The sequence below is a fragment of the Triticum aestivum genome, chromosome 5D (assembly GCF_018294505.1).
Source record: "Triticum aestivum cultivar Chinese Spring chromosome 5D, IWGSC CS RefSeq v2.1, whole genome shotgun sequence".
NCBI lineage: Eukaryota > Viridiplantae > Streptophyta > Magnoliopsida > Poales > Poaceae > Triticum > Triticum aestivum.
In genome coordinates, this window is record NC_057808.1 from 166482092 (window position 1) to 166501907 (window position 19816).

The following is a 19816-nucleotide window of genomic DNA, read 5'->3' on the forward strand; positions in this document are numbered from 1 at the left end:
CCATTTCTTGCATGGGACCTAAGCATGCACCCAAGGACACATATTTGATATTTCAACCAATTTACATGCACTGGAGCATGCGCATGTAGTTCAAATTTGAATTATGCTCATAAATGCATTGAAAACTCAGTTAATGCATAAAAATGTCCAAACGAACCCCGAAAAATCACAAAAATTCACACAACACTCCTGTTGTTCTATGTTGACACGAGAAAAAAACTTGAAAGCAAAAAGAGGCAATGGATATAGTTTCGTCCCCAAAGGTGGGACGTTCCTTACCGAAAAGCATCATGCTTGTTGTGACAAGCTCCGATTTGTGAGAAGCTTATACCCAAACCTGCCCCAAATGGGACAAAATTTGTACCACGACATGTTGATACCGCTCCATGATAGCATGCCAAGTTTCATGAATTTCAGACGAGTTTTGGATTTACTAGAATTTAAAAACCAGGATCTCAATGTTTTGCCGACAATAAACGATGCCATGGTGTTTGAAATTCATTACCATTTCTTCCATGGGACCTAAGCATGCACCCAAGGACACATATTTGATTTTTCAACCAATTTATATGCACTGGAGCATGCGCATGTGATTCAAATTTGAATTATGCACATAAATGCATTGAAAACACAGTTAATTTATGAAACTGTGCAAACAAACCCCGAAAAATAAAAAAAATTCACACAACACTCCTGTTGTTCTATGTTGATAGGAGAAAAAACATGAAAGCAATAAGCGGCAATGGATATCGTTTCATCCCCAAAGGTGGGACGTTCCCTACCGAAAACCATCATGCTTGTTGTGAGAAGCTCCGGTTTGTGAGAAGCATATACCCAAACCTGCCCCAAATGGGACAAAATTTGTACCATGGCATGTTGATGCCGCTCCATGATAGCATGGCAAGTTTCATGATTTCAGACGAGTTTTGGATTTACTAGAATTTAAAAACCAGCCATCTCAATGTTTTGCCGGCAATCAACGGGGCCCTGGTGTTTGAAATTCATTCCCATTTCTTGCATGGGACCTAAGCATGCACCCAAGGACACATATTTGATTTTTCAACCAATTTATATGCACTGGAGCATGCCCATGTAGTTCAAATTTGAATTATGCACATAAATGCATTGAAAACTCAGTTAATGCATAAAAATGTCCAAACGAACCCCGAAAAATCACAAAAATTCACACAACACTCCTGTTGTTCTATGTTGAAACGAGAAAAAAACTTGAAAGCAATAAGAGGCAATGGATATAGTATCGTCCCCAAAGGTGGGACGTTCCCTACCGAAAACAATCATGCATCTTGTGAGAAGCTCCGGTTTGTGAGAAGCATATACCCAAACCTGCCCCAAATCGGACAAAATTTGTACCACGACATGTTGATGCCGTTCTATGATAGTATGCCAAGTTTCATGAATTTCAGACGACTTTTGGATTTACTAGAATTTAAAAACCAGGCATCTCAATGTTTTGCTGGCAATCAATGGTGCCCTGGTGTTTGAAATTCATTCCCATTTCTTGCATGGGACCTAAGCATGCACCCAAGGACACAGATTTGATTTTTCAACAAATTTACATGCACTGGAGCATGCGCATGTAGTTCAAATTTGAATTATGCACATAAATGCATTGAAAACTCAGTTAATGCATAAAATTGTCCAAACGAACCCCGAAAAATCACAAAAATTCACACAACACTCCTGTTGTTCTATGTTGACACGAGAAAAAAAACTTGAAAGCAATAAGAGGCAATGGATATAGTTTCGTCCCCAAAGGTGGGACGTTCCTTACCGAAAAGCATCATGCTTGTTGTGAGAAGCTGCGGTTTGTGAGAAGCATATACCCAAACCTGCCCCAAATGGGACAAAATTTGTACCACGGCATGTTGATGCCGCTCCATGATAGCATGCCAAGTTTCATGAATTTCAGACGAGTTTTGGATTTACTAGAATTTAAAAACCAGGATCTCAATGTTTTGCCGGCAATGAACGATGCCCTGGTGTTTGAAATTCATTACCATTTCTTGCATGGGACCTAAGCATGCACCCAAGGACACATATTTGATTTTTCAACCAATTTATATGAACTAGAGCATGCGCACGTAATTCAAATTTGAATTATGCACACAAACGCATTGAAAACTCAGTTAATGCATAAAACTGTGCAAACAAACCCCGAAAAATCAAAAAAATTCACTCAACACTCCTATTGTTCTATGTTGACACGAGAAAAAACATGAAAGCAATAAGCGGCAATGGATATCGTTTCGTCCCCAAAGGTGGGACGTTCCCTACGGAAAACCATCATGCTTGTTGTGAGAAGCTCCGGTTTGTGAGAAGCATATACCCAAACCTGCCCCAAATGGGACAAAATTTGTACCAAGGCATGTTGATGCCGCTCCATGATAGCATGCCATGTTTCATGAATTTCAGACGAATTTTGGATTTACTAGAATTCAACAACCAGGATCTCAATGTTTTGCCGGCAATCAACGGTGCCCTGGTGTTTGAAATTCATTCCCATTTCTTGCATGGGACCTAAGCATGCACCCAAGGACACATATTTGATTTTCAACCAATTTATATGCACTGGAGCATGCGCATGTAATTCAAATTTGAATTATGCACATAAATGCATTGAAAACTCAGTTAATGCATAAAACTGTGCAGACAAACCGCAAAAATCAAAAAAATTCACACAACACTCCTGTTGTTCTATGTTGACACGAGAAAAAAACATGAAAGCAATAAGAGGCAATGGATATGGTTTCGTCACCAAAGGTGGGACGTTCCCTACCGAAAAGCATCATGCATGTTGTGAGAAGCTCCGGTTTGTGAGAAGCATATACCCAAACCTGCCCCAAATGGGACAAAATTTGAACCACGGCATGTTGATGCCGCTCCATGATAGCATGCCAAGTTTCATGAATTTCAGACGAGTTTTGGATTTACTAGAATTTAAAAACCAGGCATCTCAATGTTTTGCCGGCAATCAACTGTGCCCTGGTGTTTGAAATTCATAGCCATTTCTTGCATGGGACCAAAGCATGCACCCAAGGACACAGATTTGATTTTTCAACCAATTTATATGCACTGGAGCATGCCCATGTAGTTCAAATTTGAATTATGCACATAAATGCATTGAAAACTCAGTTAATGCATAAAAATGTCCAAACGAACCCCGAAAAGTCACAAAAATTCACACAACACTCCTGTTGTTCTATGTTGAAACGAGAAAAAAACTTGAAAGCGATAAGAGGCAATGGATATAGTTTCGTACCCAAAGGTGGGACGTTCCCTACCGAAAAGCATCATGCATGTTGTCAGAAGCTCCGGTTTGTGAGAAGCATATACCCAAACCTGCCCCAAATGGGACAAAATTTGTACCACGGCATGTTGATGCCGCTCCATGATAGCATGCCAAGTTTCATGAATTTCAGACGAGTTTTGGATTTACTAGAATTTAAAAACCAGGCATCTCAATGTTTTGCCGGCAATCAACGGTGCCCCGGTGTTTGAAATTCATTCCCATTTCTTGCATGGGACCTAAGCATGCACCAAAGGACACAGATTTAATTTTTCAATCAATTTATATGCACTGGAGCATGCACATGTAGTTCAAATTTGAATTATGCACATAAATGCATTGAAAACTCAGTTAATGCATAAAAATGTCCAAACAAACCCCGAAAAATCACAAAAATTCACACAACACTCCTGTTGTTCTATGTTGACACGAGAAAAAACTTGAAAGCAATAAGAGGCAATGGATATAGTTTCGTGCCCAAAGGACGGACGTTCCCTACCGAAAACCATCATGCTTGTTGTGAGAAGCTCTGGTTTGTGAGAAGCATATACCCAAACCTACCCCAAATGGGACAAAATTTGTACCACGACATGTTGATATCGCTCCATGATAGCATGCCAAGTTTCATGAATTTCAGACGATTTTTGGATTTACTAGAATAAAAAAACCAGGCATTTTGCCGGCAATCAACGGTGCCCTGGTGTTTGAAATTCATTCCCATTTCTTGCATGGGACCTAAGCATGCACCCAAGGACAAAGATTTGATTTTTCAACGAACTTATATGCACTAGAGCATGTGCATGTAGTTCAAATTTGAATTATGCACATAAATGCATTGAAAACTCAGTTAATGCATAAAACTGTGCAAACAAACCCCGAAAAATCAAAGAAATTCACACAACACTCCTGTTGTTCTATGTTGATACGAGAAAAAACTTGAATGCAATAAGCGGCAATGGATATCGTTTCGTCCCCAAATGTGGGACGTTCCCCACCGAAATCCATCATGCTTGTTGTGAGAAGCTCCGGTTTGTGAGAAGCATATACCCAAACGTGCCCCAAATGGGAAAAAAAATTGTACCACGGCATGTTGATGCCGCTCCATGATAGCATGCCAAGTTTCATGATTTCAGACGAGTTTTGGATTTTCTAGAATTTGAAAACCAGGCATCTCAATGTTTTGCCGGCAATCAACGGTGGCCTGGGTTTTGAAATTCATTCCCATTTCTTGCATGGGACCTAAGCATGCACCCAAGGACACATATTTGATTTTTCAACCAATTTACATGCACTGGAGCATGCGCATGTAGTTCAAATTTGAATTATGCACATAAATGCATTGAAAACTCAGTTAATGCATAAAAATATCCAAACGAACCCCAAAAAATCACAAAAATTCATACAACACTCCTGTTGTTCTATGTTGACACGAGAAAAAAACTTGAAAGCAATAAGAGCCAATGGATATAGTTTCGTCCCCAAAGGAGGGACGTTCCCTACCGAAAACCATCATGCTTGTTGTGAGAAGCTCCGGTTTGTGAGAAGCATATACCCAAACCTACCCCAAATGGGACAAAATTTGTACCACGACATGTTGATATCGCTCCATGATAGCATGCCAAGTTTCATGAATTTCAGACGATTTTTGGATTTACTAGAATAAAAAAACCAGGCATTTTGCCGGCAATCAACGGTGCCCTGGTGTTTGAAGTTCATTCCCATTTCTTGCATGGGACCTAAGCATGCACCCAAGGACAAAGATTTTATTTTTCAACGAACTTATATGCACTAGAGCATGTGCATGTAGTTCAAATTTGAATTATGCACATAAATGCATTGAAAACTCAGTTAATGCATAAAACTGTGCAAACAAACCCCGAAAAATCAAAGAAATTCACACAACACTCCTATTGTTCTATGTTGATACGAGAAAAAACATGAATGCAATAAGCGGCAATGGATATCGTTTCGTCCCCAAATGTGGGACGTTCCCCACCGAAATCCATCATGCTTGCTGTGAGAAGCTCCGGTTTGTGAGAAGCATATACCCAAACCTGCCCCAAATGGGAAAAAAATTTGTACCACGGCATGTGGATGCCGCTCCATGATAGCATGCCAAGTTTCATGATTTCAGACGAGTTTTGGATTTTCTAGAATTTGAAAACCAGGCATCTCAATGTTTTGCCGGCAATCAACGGTGCCCCTGGGTTTTGAAATTCATTCCCATTTCTTGCATGGGACCTAAGCATGCACCCAAGGACACAGATTTGATTTTTCAACCAATTTACATGCACTGGAGCATGCGCATGTAGTTCAAATTTGAATTATGCACATAAATGCATTGAAAACTCAGTTAATGCATAAAAATATCCAAACGAACCCCAAAAAATCACAAAAATTCATACAACACTCCTGTTGTTCTATGTTGACACGAGAAAAAAAGTTGAAAGCAATAAGAGGCAATGGATATAGTTTCGTCCCCAAAGGTGGGACGTTCCCTACCGAAAAGCATCATGCATGTTGTGAGAAGCTCCGGTTTGTGAGAAGCATATACCCAAACCTGCCCCAAATGGGACAAAATTTGTACCACGGCATGTTGATGGCGCTCCAGGATAGCATGCCAAGTTTCATGAATTTCAGACGAGTTTTAGATTTACTAGAATTTAAAAACCAGGGCTCTCAATGTTTTGCCGGCAATCAACGGTGCCCTGGTGTTTGAAATTCATTCCCATTTCTTGCATGGGACCTAAGCATGCACCCAAGGACACAGATTTGGTTTTTCAACCAATTTATATGCACTGGAGCATGCGCATGTAGTTCAAATTTGAATTATGCACATAAATGCATTGAAAACTCAGTTAATGCATAAAAATGTCCAACCGAACCCCGAAAGATCACAAAAATTCACACAACACTCCTGTTGTTCTACGTTGACTCGAGAAAAAACTTGAAAGCAATAAGAGGCAATGGATATAGTTTCGTCCCCAAAGGTGGGACGTTCCCTACCGAAAAGCATCATGCATGTTGTGAGAAGCTCCGGTTTGTGAGAAGCATATACCCAAACCTGCCCCAAATAGGACAAAATTTGTACCATGGCATGTTGATGCCGCTCCATGATAGCATGCCAAGTTTCATGAATTTCAGACGAGTTTTGGATTTACTAGAATTTAAAAACCAGGCATCTCAATGTTTAACCGGCAATCAACGGTGCCCTGGTGTTTGAAATTCATTCCCATTTCTTGCATGGGACCTAAGCATGCACCCAAGGACACATCTTTGATTTTTCAACCAATTAAATGCACTGGAGCATGTGCGTGTAGTTCATATTTGAATTATGCACATAAATGCATTGAAAACTCAGTTAATGCATAAAACTGTGCAAACAAACCCCGAAAAATCAAAAAAATTCACACAACACTCCTGTTGTTCTATGTTGACACGAGAAAAAACTTGAAAGCAATAAGCGGCAATGGATATCGTTTCGACCCCAAATGTGGGACGTTCCCTACCGAAAACCATCATGCTTGTTGTGAGAAGCTCCGGTTTGTGAGAAGCATATACCCAAACCTGCCCCAAATGGGAAAAATTTTGTACCACGGCATGTTGATGCCGCTCCATGATAGCAGCCAAGTTTCATGATTTCAGACGAGTTTTGGATTTACTAGAATTGAAAAACCAGGCATCTCAATGTTTTGCCGGCAATCAACGGTGCCCTGGTGTTCGAAATTCATTCCCATTTCTTGCATGGGACCTAAGCATGCACCCAAGGACACAGATTTGATATTTCAACCAATTTACATGCACTGGAGCATGCGCATGTAGTTCAAATTTGAATCAGCACATAAATGCATTGAAAACTCAGTAAATGCATAAAAATATCCAAACGAACCCCAAAAAATCACAAAAATTCATACAACACTCCTGTTGTTCTATGTTGACACGAGAAAAAAACTTGAAAGCAATAAGAGGCAATGGATATAGTTTCGTCCCCAAAGGAGGGACGTTCCCTACCGAAAACCATCATGCTTGTTGTGAGAAGCTCCGGTTTGTGAGAAGCATATGCCCAAACCTGCCCCAAATGGGACAAAATTTGTACCATGGCATGTTGATGCCACTCCATGATAGCATGCCAAGTTTCATGAATTTCAGACGATTTTTGGATTTACTAGAATAAAAAAACCAGGCATTTTGCCGGCAATCAACGGTGCCCTGGTGTTTGAAATTCATTGCCATTTCTTGCATGGGACCTAAGCATGCACCCAAGGACAAAGATTTGATTTTTCAACGAACTTATATGCACTAGAGCATGTGCATGTAGTTCAAATTTGAATTATGCACATAAATGCATTGAAAACTCAGTTAATGCATAAAACTGTGCAAACAAACCCCGAAAAATAAAAAAAATTCACACAACACTCCTGTTGTTCTATGTTGATACGAGAAAAAACTTGAAAGCAATAAGCGGCAATGGATATCGTTTCGTCCCCAAATGTGGGACGTTCCCTACCGAAAACCATCATGCTTGTTGTGAGAAGCTTCGGTTTGTGGGAAGCATATACCCAAACCTGCCCCAAATGGAAAAAAATTTGTACCACGGCATGTTGATGCCGCTCCATGATAGCATGCCAAGTTTCATGATTTCAGACGAGTTTTGGATTTTCTAGAATTTGAAAACCAGGCATCTCAATGTTTTGCCGGCAATCAACGGTGCCCTGGGTTTTGAAATTCATTCCCATTTCTTGCATGGGACCTAAGCATGCACCCAAGGACACAGATTTGATTTTTCAACCAATTTACATGCACTGGAGCATGCGCATGTAGTTCAAATTTGAATTATGCACATAAATGCATTGAAAACTCAGTTAATGCATGAAAATATCCAAACGAACCCCAAAAAATCACAAAAATTCATCCAACACTCCTGTTGTTCTATGTTGACACGAGAAAAAAACTTGAAAGCAATAAGACGCAATGGATATAGTTTCGTCCCCAAAGGTGGGATGTTCCCTACCGAAAAGCATCATGCATGTTGTCAGAAGCTCCAGTTTGTGAGAAGCATATACCCAAACCTGCCCCAAATAGGACAAAATTTGTACCACAACATGTTGCTGCCACTCCATGATAGCATGCCAAGTTTCATGAAATTCAGACGAGTTTTGGATTTACTAGAATTTAACCAGGCATCTCAATGTTTTACCGGCAATCAACGGTGCCCTGTCGTTTGAAATTCATTCCCATTTCTTGCATGGGACCTAAGCATGCACCCAAGGTCACAGATTTGATATTTCAACCAATTTACATGCATTGGAGCATGCACATATGGTTCAAATTTGAATTATGCACATAAATGCATTGAAAAATCTGTTAATGCATAAAAATATCCAAACGAACCCCAAAAAATCACAAAAATTCATACAACACTCCTGTTGTTCTATGTTGACACGAGAAAAAAACTTGAAAGCAATAAGAGGCAATGGATATAGTTTCGTCCCCAAAGGAGGGACATTCCCTACCGAAAACCATGATGCTTGTTGTGAGAAGCTCCGGTTTGTGAGAAGCATATGCCCAAACCTACCCCAAATGGGACAAAATTTGTACCATGGCATGTTGATGCCGCTCCATGATAGCATGCCAAGTTTCATGAATTTCAGACGAGTTTTGGATTTACTAGAATTTAAAAACCATGCATCTCAATGTTTTGCCGGCAATCAACGGTGCCCTAGTGTTTGAAATTCATTCCCATTTCTTGCATGGGACCTAAGCATGCACCCAAGGACAAAGATTTGATTTTTCAACAAACTTATATGCACTAGAGCATGTGCATGTAGTTCAAATTTGAATTATGCACATAAATGCATTGAAAACTGAGTTAATGCATAAAACTGTGCAAACAAACCCCGAAAAATCAAAAGAAATTCACACAACACTCCTGTTGTTCTATGTTGACACGAGAAAAAACTTGAAAGCAATAAGAGGCAATGGATATCGTTTCGACCCGAAATGTGGGACGTTCCCTACCGAAAACCATCATGCTTGTTGTGAGAAGCTCTGGTTTGTGAGAAGCATATACCCAAACCTGCCACAAATGGGAAAAAAAATTGTACCACGGCATGTTGATGCCGCCCCATGATAGCATGCCAAGTTTCATGATTTCAGACGAGTTTTGGATTTACTAGAATTTAAAAACCAGGCATCTCAATGTTTTGCCGGCAATCAACGGTGCCCTGGTGTTTGAAATTCATTCCCATTTCTTGCATGGGACCTAAGCATGCACCCAAGGTCACAGATTTGATATTTCAACCAATTTACATGCATTGGAGCATGCACATATGGTTCAAATTTGAATTATGCACATAAATGCATTGAAAACTCTGTTAATGCATAAAAATATCCAAACGAACCCCAAAAAATCACAAAAATTCATACAACACTCCTGTTGTTCTATGTTGACACGAGAAAAAAACTTGAAAGCAATAAGAGGCAATGGATATAGTTTCGTCCCCAAAGGAGGGACATTCCCTACCGAAAACCATGATGCTTGTTGTGAGAAGCTCCGGTTTGTGAGAAGCATATGCCCAAACCTACCCCAAATGGGACAAAATTTGTACCATGGCATGTTGATGCCGCTCCATGATAGCATGCCAAGTTTCATGAATTTCAGACGAGTTTTGGATTTACTAGAATTTAAAAACCAGGCATCTCAATGTTTTGCCGGCAATCAACGGTGCCCTGGTGTTTCAAATTCATTCCCATTTCTTGCATGGGACCTAAGCATGCACCCAAGGACACAGATTTGATTTTTAAACCAATTTATATGCACTGGAGCATGCACATGTAGTTCAAATTTGAATTATGCACATAAATGCATTGAAAACTCAGTTAATGCATAAAAATGTCCAAACGAACCCCGAAAAATCACAAAAATTCACACAACACTCCTGTTGTTCTATGTTGACACGAGAAAAAACTTGAAAGCAATAAGAGGCAATGGATATAGTTTCATCCCCAAAGGTGGGACGTTCCCTACCGAAAAGCATCATGCTTGTTGTCAGAAGCTCCGGTTTGTGAGAAGCATATACCCAAACCTGCCCCAAATAGGACAAAATTTGTACCACGGCATGTTGCTGCCGCTCCATGATAGCATGCCAAGTTTCATGAATTTCAGACGAGTTTTGGATTTACTAGAATTTAAAAACCAGGCATCTCAATGTTTTACCGGCAATCAACGGTGCCCTGGCGTTTGAAATTCATTCCCATTTCTAGCATGGGACCTAAGCATGCACCCAAGGACACAGATTTGATTTTAAACCAATTTATATGCACTGGAGCATGCGCATGTAGTTCAAATTTGAATTATGCACATGAATGCATTGAAAACTCGGGTAATGCATAAAAATGTCCAAACGAACCCCGAGATATCACAAAAAATCACACAACACTCCTGTTGTTCTATGTTGACACGAGAAAAAAACTTGAAAGCAATAAGAGGCAATGGATATAGTTTCGTCCCCAAAGGTGGGACGTTCCCTACCGAAAACCATCATGCTTGTTGTGAGAAGCTCCGGTTTGTGAGAAGCATATAGCCAAACCTGCCCCAAATGGGACAAAATTTGTACCATGGCATGTTGATGCCGCTCCATGATAGCATGCCAAGTTTGATGAATTTCAGACGAGTTTTGGATTTACTAGAATTTAAAAACCATGCATCTCAATGTTTTGCCGGCAATCAACGGTGCCCTAGTGTTTGAAATTCATTCCCATTTCTTGCATGGGACCTAAGCATGCACCCAAGGACAAAGATTTGATTTTTCAACAAACTTATATGCACTAGAGCATGTGCATGTAGTTCGAATTTGAATTATGCACATAAATGCATTGAAAACTGAGTTAATGCATAAAACTGTGCAAACAAACCCCGAAAAATCAAAAGAAATTCACACAACACTCCTGTTGTTCTATGTTGACACGAGAAAAAACTTGAAAGCAATAAGCGGCAATGGATATCGTTTCGACCCGAAATGTGGGACGTTCCCTACCGAGAACCATCATGCTTGTTGTGAGAAGCTCTGGTTTGTGAGAAGCATATACCCAAACCTGCCCCAAATGGGAAAAAAATTGTACCACGGCATGTTGATGCCGCCCCATGATAGCATGCCAAGTTTCATGATTTCAGACGAGTTTTGGATTTACTAGAATTTAAAAACCAGGCATCTCAATGTTTTGCCGGCAATCAACGGTGCCCTGGTGTTTGAAATTCATTCCCATTTCTTGCATGGGACCTAAGCATGCACCCAAGGTCACAGATTTGATATTTCAACCAATTTACATGCATTGGAGCATGCACATATGGTTCAAATTTGAATTATGCACATAAATGCATTGAAAACTCTGTTAATGCATAAAAATATCCAAACGAACCCCAAAAAATCACAAAAATTCATACAACACTCCTGTTGTTCTATGTTGACACGAGAAAAAAACTTGAAAGCAATAAGAGGCAATGGATATAGTTTCGTCCCCAAAGGAGGGACATTCCCTACCGAAAACCATGATGCTTGTTGTGAGAAGCTCCGGTTTGTGAGAAGCATATGCCCAAACCTACCCTAAATGGGACAAAATTTGTACCATGGCATGTTGATGCCGCTCCATGATAGCATGCCAAGTTTCATGAATTTCAGACGAGTTTTGGATTTACTAGAATAAAAAAAGAGGCATTTTGCCGGCAATCAACGGTGCCCTAGTGTTTGAAATTCACTCCCATTTCTTGCATGGGACCTAAGCATCCACCCAAGGACAAAGATTTGATTTTTCAACGAACTTATATGCACTAGAGCATGTGCATGTAGTTCAAATTTGAATTATGCACATAAATGCATTGAAAACTCAGTTAATGCATAAAACTGTGCAAACAAACCCCAAAAAATCAAAAAAATTCACACAACACTCCTGTTGTTCTATGTTGACACGAGAAAAAACTTGAAAGCAATAAGCGGAAATGGATATCGTTTCGTCCCACAATGTGGGACGTTCCCTACCGAAAACCATCATGCTTGTTGTGAGAAGCTCCGGTTTGTGAGAATCATATACCCAAACCTGCCCCAAATGGGAAAAAAATTGTACCACGGCATGTTGATGCCGCTCCATGATAGCATGCCAAGTTTCATGATTTCAGACGAGTCTTGGATTTTCTAGAATTTGAAAACCAGGCATCTCAATGTTTTGCCGGCAATCAACGGTGCCCTGGGTTTTGAAATTCATTCCCATTTCTTGCATGGGACCTAAGCATGCACCCAAGGACACAGATTTGATTTTTCCACCAATTTACATGCACTGGAGCATGCGCATGTAGTTCAAATTTGAATTATGCACATAAATGCATTGAAAACTCAGTTAATGCATAAAAATATCCAAACGAACCCCAAAAAATCACAAAAATTCATACAACACTCCTGTTGTTCTATGTTGACACGAGAAAAAAACTTGAAAGCAATAAGAGGCAATGGATATAGTTTCGTCCCCAAAGGTGGGACGTTCCCTACCGAAAAGCATCATGCATGTTGTGAGAAGCTCCGGTTTGTGAGAAGCATGCACCCAAACCTGCCCCAAATGGGACAAAATTTGTACCACGGCATGTTGATGCCGCTCTAGGATAGCATGCCAAGTTTCAAGAATTTCAGACGAGTTTTGGATTTACTAGAATTTAAAAACCAGGCATCTCAATGTTTTGCCGGCAATCAACGGTGCCCTGGTGTTTGAAATTCATTCCCATTTCTTGCATGGGACCTAAGCATGCACCCAAGGACACAAATTTGATTTTTCAACCAATTTATATGCACTGGAGCATCCGCATGTAGTTCAAATTTGAATTATGCACATAAATGCATTGAAAACTCAGTTAATGCGTAAAAATGTCCAAACAAACCCCGAAAAATCACAAAAATTCACACAACACTCCTGTTGTTTTACGTTGACACGAGAAAAAAACTTGAAAGCAATAAGAGGCAATGGATATAGTTTCGTCCCCAAAGGTGGGACGTTCCCTGCCGAAAAGCATCATGCATGTTGTGAGAAGCTCCGGTTTGTGAGAAGCATATACCCAAACCTGCCCCAAATAGGACAAAATTTGTACCACGGCATGTTGATGCCGCTCGATGATAGCATGCCAAGTTTCATGAATTTCAGACGAGTTTTGGATTTACTAGAATTTAAAAACCAGGCATCTCAATGTTTTGCCGGCAATCAACGGTGCCCTGGTGTTTGAAATTCATTCCCATTTCTTGCATGGGGCCTAAGCATGCACCCAAGGACAAAGATTTGATTTTTCAACGAACTTATATGCACTAGAGCATGTGCATGTAGTTCAAATTTGAATTATCCACATCAATGCGTTGAAAACTCAGTTAATGCATAAAACTGTGCAAACAAACCCCGAAAAATAAAAAAAATTCACACAACACTCCTGTTGTTCTATGTTGACACGAGGAAAAACTTGAAAGCAATAAGCAGCAATGGATATCGTTTCGTCCCCAAATGTGGGACGTTCCCTACCGAAAACCATCATGCTTGTTGTGAGAAGCTTCGGCTTGTGAGAAGCAGATACCCAAACCTGCCCCAAATGGGAAAAAATTTGTGCCACGGCATGTTCATGTCGCTCCATGATAGCATGCCAAGTTTCATGATTTCAGACGAGTTTTGGATTTACTAGAATTTAAAAACCAGGCATCTCAATGTTTTGCCGGCAATCAACAGTGCCCTGGTGTTTGAAATTCAATCCCATTGCTTGCATGGGACCTAAGCATGCACCCAAGGACACAGATTTGATATTTCAACCAATTTACATGCACTGGAGCATGCGCATGTAGTTCAAATTTGAATTATGCACATAAATGCATTGAAAACTCAGTTAATGCATAAAAATATCCAAACGAACCCCAAAAAATCACAAAAATTAACACAACACTCCTGTTGTTCTATGTTGACACGAGAAAAAAACTTGAAAGCAATAAGAGGCAATGGATATAGTTTCGTCCCCAAAGGTGGGACGTTCCCTACCGAAAAGCATCATGCATGTTGTGAGAAGCTCCGGTTTGTGAGAAGCATATACCCACACCTGCTCCAAATGGGAAAAAATTTGTACCACGGCATGTTGATGCCGCTCCATGATAGCATGCCAAGTTTCATGAATTTAAGACGAGTTTTGGATTTACTAGAATTTAAAAACCAGGCATCTTAAAGTTTTGCCGGCAATCAACGGTGCCCTGGTGTTTGAAATTCATTCCCATTTTTTGCATGGGACCTAAGCATGCACCCAAGGACACAGAGTTGATTTTTCAACCAATTTATATGCACTGGAGCATGCGCATGTAGTTCAAATTTGAATTATGCACATAAATGCATTGGAAACTCAGTTAATGCATAAAAATGTCCAAACAAACCTCGAAAAATAACAAAAATTCACACAACACTCCTGTTGTTCTATGTTGACATGAGAAAAAAACTTGAAAGAAATAAGAGGCAATGGATATAGTTTCGTCCCCAAAGGTGGGACGTTCCCTACCGAAAAGCATCATGCATGTTGTGAGAAGCTCCGGTTTGTGAGAAGCATATACCCAAACCTGCCCCAAATGGGACAAAATTTGTACCACGGCATGTTGATGCCGCTCCATCATAGGATGCCAAGTTTCATGAATTTCAGACGAGTTTTGGATTTACTAGAATTTAAAAACCAGGCATCACAATGTCTTGCCGGCAATCAATGGTGCCCTCGTGTTTGAAATTCATTCCCATTTCTTGCATGGGACCTAAGCATGTACCCAAGGACACAGATTTGATTTTTCAACCAATTTATATGCGCTGGAGCATGCACATGTAGTTCAAATTTGAATCATGCACATAAATCCATTGAAAACTCAGTTAATGCATAAAAATGTCCAAACGAACCCCGAAAAATCACAAAAATTCACACAACACTCCTGTTGTTCTATGTTGACACGAGAAAAAAACTTGAAAGCAATAAGAGCCAATGGATATAGTTTCGTCCCCAAAGGTGGGACGTTCCCTACCGAAAACCATCATGCTTGTTGTGAGAAGCTCCGGTTTGTGAGAAGCATATACCCAAACCTGCCCCAAATGGGACAAAATATATACCACGGCATGTTGATGCCGCTCCATGATAGCATGCCAAGTTTCATGAATTTCAGACGAGTTTTGGATTTACTAGAATTTAAAAACCAGGCATCTCAATGTTTTGCCGGCAATCAACGGTGCCCTGGTGTTTGAAATTCATTCCCATTTCTTGCACGGGACCTAAGCATGCACCCAAGGACAAAGATTTGATTTTTCAACGAACTTATATGCACTAGAGCATGTGCATGTAGTTCAAATTTGAATTATGCACATAAATGCACTTGAGAACTCAGTTAATGCATGAAACTGTGCAAACAAACCCCGAAAAATCAAAAAAATTCACACAACACTCCTGCTGTTCTATGTTGACACGAGAAAAAACTTGAAAGCAATAAGCGGCAATGGATATCGTTTCGTCCCCAAATGTGGGACGTTCCCTACCGAAAACCATCGTGCTTGTTGTGAGAAGCATATACCCAAACCTGCCCCAAATGGGAAAAAATTTGTACCACGGCATGTTGATGCCGCTCCATGATAGCGTGCCAAGTTTCATGATTTCAGACGAGTTTTGGATTTACTAGAATTTAAAAACCAGGCATCTCAATGTTTTGCCCGCAATCAGCGGTGCCCTGGTGTTTGAAATTCATTCCCATTTCTTGTATGGGACCTAAGCATGCACCCAAGGACACAGATTTGATTTTTCAACCAATTTATATGCACTGGAGCATGAGCATGTAGTTCAAATTTGAATTATGCACATAAATGCATTGAAAACTCAGTTAATGCATAAAAAATGTCCAAACGAACCTCGAAAAATAACAAAAATTCACACAACACTCCTATTGTTCTATGTTGACACGAGAAAAAAACTTGAAAGCAATAAGAGCCATGTATATAGTTTCGTCCCCAAAGGTGGGACGTTCCCTACCGAAAACCATCATGCTTGTTGTGAGAAGCTCCGGTTTGTGAGAAGCATATACCCAAACCTGCCCCAAATGGGACAAAATTTGTACCACGACATGTTGACGCCGCTCCATGATAGCATGCCAGGTTTCATGAATTTCAGACGATTTTTGGATTTACTAGAATAAAAAAGCCAGGCATTTTGCCGGCAATCAACGGTGCCCTGGTGTTTGAAATTCATTCCCATTTCTTGCATGGGACCTAAGCATGCACCCAAGGACAAAGATTATATTTTTCAACGAATTTATATGCACTAGAGCATGTGCATGTAGTTCAAATTTGAATTATGCACATAAATGCATTGAAAACTCACTTAATGCATAAAATGTCCAAACGAACCCTGAATAATTCCAATTCTTTTATGATTATTGTAGATAAAAGGTCTAGCAATTTAAACACCGTCCATGGCCGCTCTGACCCCGTTATGTAATTCAAATCAAGACCAAAAATCAAGTAGATCCCACACAGTTTATTATAACCAACCGTGTGACATGCAGCACAAACTATCTTCGGACCGTATCTGATGACACTTTGCGCGCCAGGTTATTTTCTGAAGCGATTCCAAATTTTTGGCTTCCGCGGAAATATATACCTCCCCGCCCCGTCCCCCTTACCAAAAGCCACATTTCCCCCCTTTTCGCCTTCCTTTCCAAGTTGAAACCTCATCTCGAGAGCCAGGAGGTTGGTGCCCGGAGTGGCTCTGGCAACTCACCAGTACAACAAGGGCACCCACGATGTGGAGGCCTCGCCCTCTTCCATGTCCAAGGAGCCAATCGTCATCGATATCTCCGACAATGAGGAGCAGCTTGTCTTATTAGCTCACTATAAGGACCCATGTTCAGTTTGCTAGCTACTGCCTTTCCTTAACAAATTCTAGTGAATTGTGCTATCTACTTTCACCATGCAATCTTCTGCTATAGTGTATATGTTCTATATGTCATGCAATATGGTGTTCAATTAACTGCTTGGTTCAATTCTGCAAATGTGATGTTCAATTCTTCAGGGTGTAATATTTCCAAGTTGTTAAGCATGCTTGGTTTGGTTAACTGTCTGATCTTCTATCAGGAGTATGTTATATTGTTCAATTGGTGTTTACTTCACTGCTTGGTTCATTTTTTGTGGCTTGGTTCACTTGTTGTGGTGTTTAGTTAACTACTTGGTTCAATTATGCAATGTGATGTTCAATTATTGTGGCTGCATTCTGTTATTGTATACCATGTGAGGAATAAATCGAATTTGGCTGTACTAAATACATGAGAAACAAATACAACTGCTATATTTCCAAGTTGTTAAGCATGCTTGGTTTGGTTAACTGTCTGATCTTCTATTAGGAGTATGTTATATTGTGCAATGTGCCGCCAGGTGGCCAGCTGGTCCAAGCTCAGCTCAGGATACTAGGCCTTGACGAACTCCAGCGCCCGCCTGGCGCCTGACCGAGCCGCAGAAGCCTTCCAGGCCTCGAAGCGGCCGGCCGCCACCTCCAGCCAGTCGGCAGTCCGACTGGGAGTGCGGGGAATCACCTCACCGGGCCAGAGAGCGGTCAGTACCTGTGCCCCAACACGCTGAAGCCGGCGGAGCATGCGGTGAGACGGCTGGAGGCGGGCTTGAATCGCCAGGAGCTGTTCCTCAAGCGACCGGCGAGCGTTCGGCGTGATCTGGGCGCCATCCTGCCTTTGCGCCTCGCGCTGGGCCTCGACGACCTGGTTGGCAGCAGTAGAATAGCCAGGGAAGTACTCCTCACAAGAAAGAAAGGCAAAGAAGAGAAAAATACCAAGTCAGAGAGTGAACCAAGCGGCAAGCGGCAAGCAAGGAACGAAGAAGAGGGCGGCCTACCATCAACCAAGTCTTCGATCTGGCCGTAGCCGTTGATCAACGACTGCCTCGCCTCGGCCCAGCTCGCCGCCTCGGTCTCATACTCGGCTTGGAGGGCGGCCTAGCTATCCTGCACCGCCTTCAGGGCCGCCTTGTGGCTCTCCTCCTGGTCGGCCAACTTCTTGACCAGGCGGTCACGCTCCTGAGCCAAGCCGTCGAACTCGGCTTCCTTAGCGCCAAGGGCGGCCTGAGTCCCACCCAGCTGCTCCCTCAGTTTGGCGTTGGCCGCTGCAGATATGGCAAAGAAGAAAAGAGCAATAAGAAAGAAGTCGTCAAGAAAGATCCGACCTGACTGCTCAGCAGTCGGCCTGAATCACGGGGACTACACCCAGTGGGTGCGTTGACGAGCCCCCACGTGAGATAAAAGATGAAGCACTTACACCGGCTCTCAGATAGATCAGCATTCTTCTAGGTTAGCTCCCGAGCCTGGGAGTGGAAGGCAGCCGCGCGGAGGTTGTGGTAGTCCTGCAAGTCAAACAGAGAAGCGAATGAGAACAAGATAGTAAACAAAGCCCGCTAAGAAGTTCCAAGCCGCCTGCTCAGCAGCCGACTCGGAACTCGGGGACTACACCCAGTGGGTGCGCTGACGCGCCCCCACGGAAGAAACCAAGATCAAAAAGCAAAAAAGTGAAGACTTACCCGAATGGCCGCCCGCGTCGTGAGGAACTCGTCATTATATTGCCTCAAAGCCGCGGCCTGGGACGGAAGCCGGTTCCAGACTTCTTGCGCTGCCACATTCACCACGGCCGTCCCTCCACCTTGGCGTCCACCCCGAGCTAGCGCTGGCCGCCTCCACGTCCTGGGCCGACGACCTGGAGCGCGCGGCCTTCTACGGGTGCGGAGCCGAAGTGGCCTTCCACGCGCGCTGGTGCGATGGCGACTGGACCACCAGGTCCGTCCTCGCAGCTGGCTCGCCCCCAGCGATTGCGCAGGCGGCACGTTAGGCCGGCTGCCTTGGGCCGCCCCAGTCGGCGAGGACGGTGCCGCCTCCCTCTCCGGGACGACGACGTCATCCTCCCTCTCCAACCCCGGGAGGTCACCGCCGGCTTCCTCCGGCGGGGGCTCTGGGACCTCGGGCGCCGCGACACGCAGAGGGGTGACAAGCAAGGCCCCCTCCGTTTTCGCCGCGGCTGCTGCCTCCGCCTGGGCTTTGGCCGCCGCGTCGGCACGCGCCTTCGCCGACTCATTCTCCTGCTGTGTCGCCTTGGCGGCAGCCGCCCTCAGCTCCTCCGCCTCCCGCTCCTCCCGCGCATTTCGCTCCGTCGCCGCTTGAAGCTCGGCGCGGGGGTCCACACGGCGGGTGCGCCCGGATCCTCCCGGCGATCCAACCACGGAGGCGGCAGCAACCCGCTCAAGAGAAAGCGGAGCCCTGATTTTTGAGACAAGACAAGGATTCAGAAATCGACAAGAAAAGAAGAAATAGTATGCAAGAGAATCTACACTTACACCGACACCGTTTGCCGCAGCTTCACCATCTTGCGGAAGCGGGTCGCCTTCATGGTCGCCTCATCCCGCCTGGTCCCCGCCGCCCCGCCCTTGGGCTTCTTC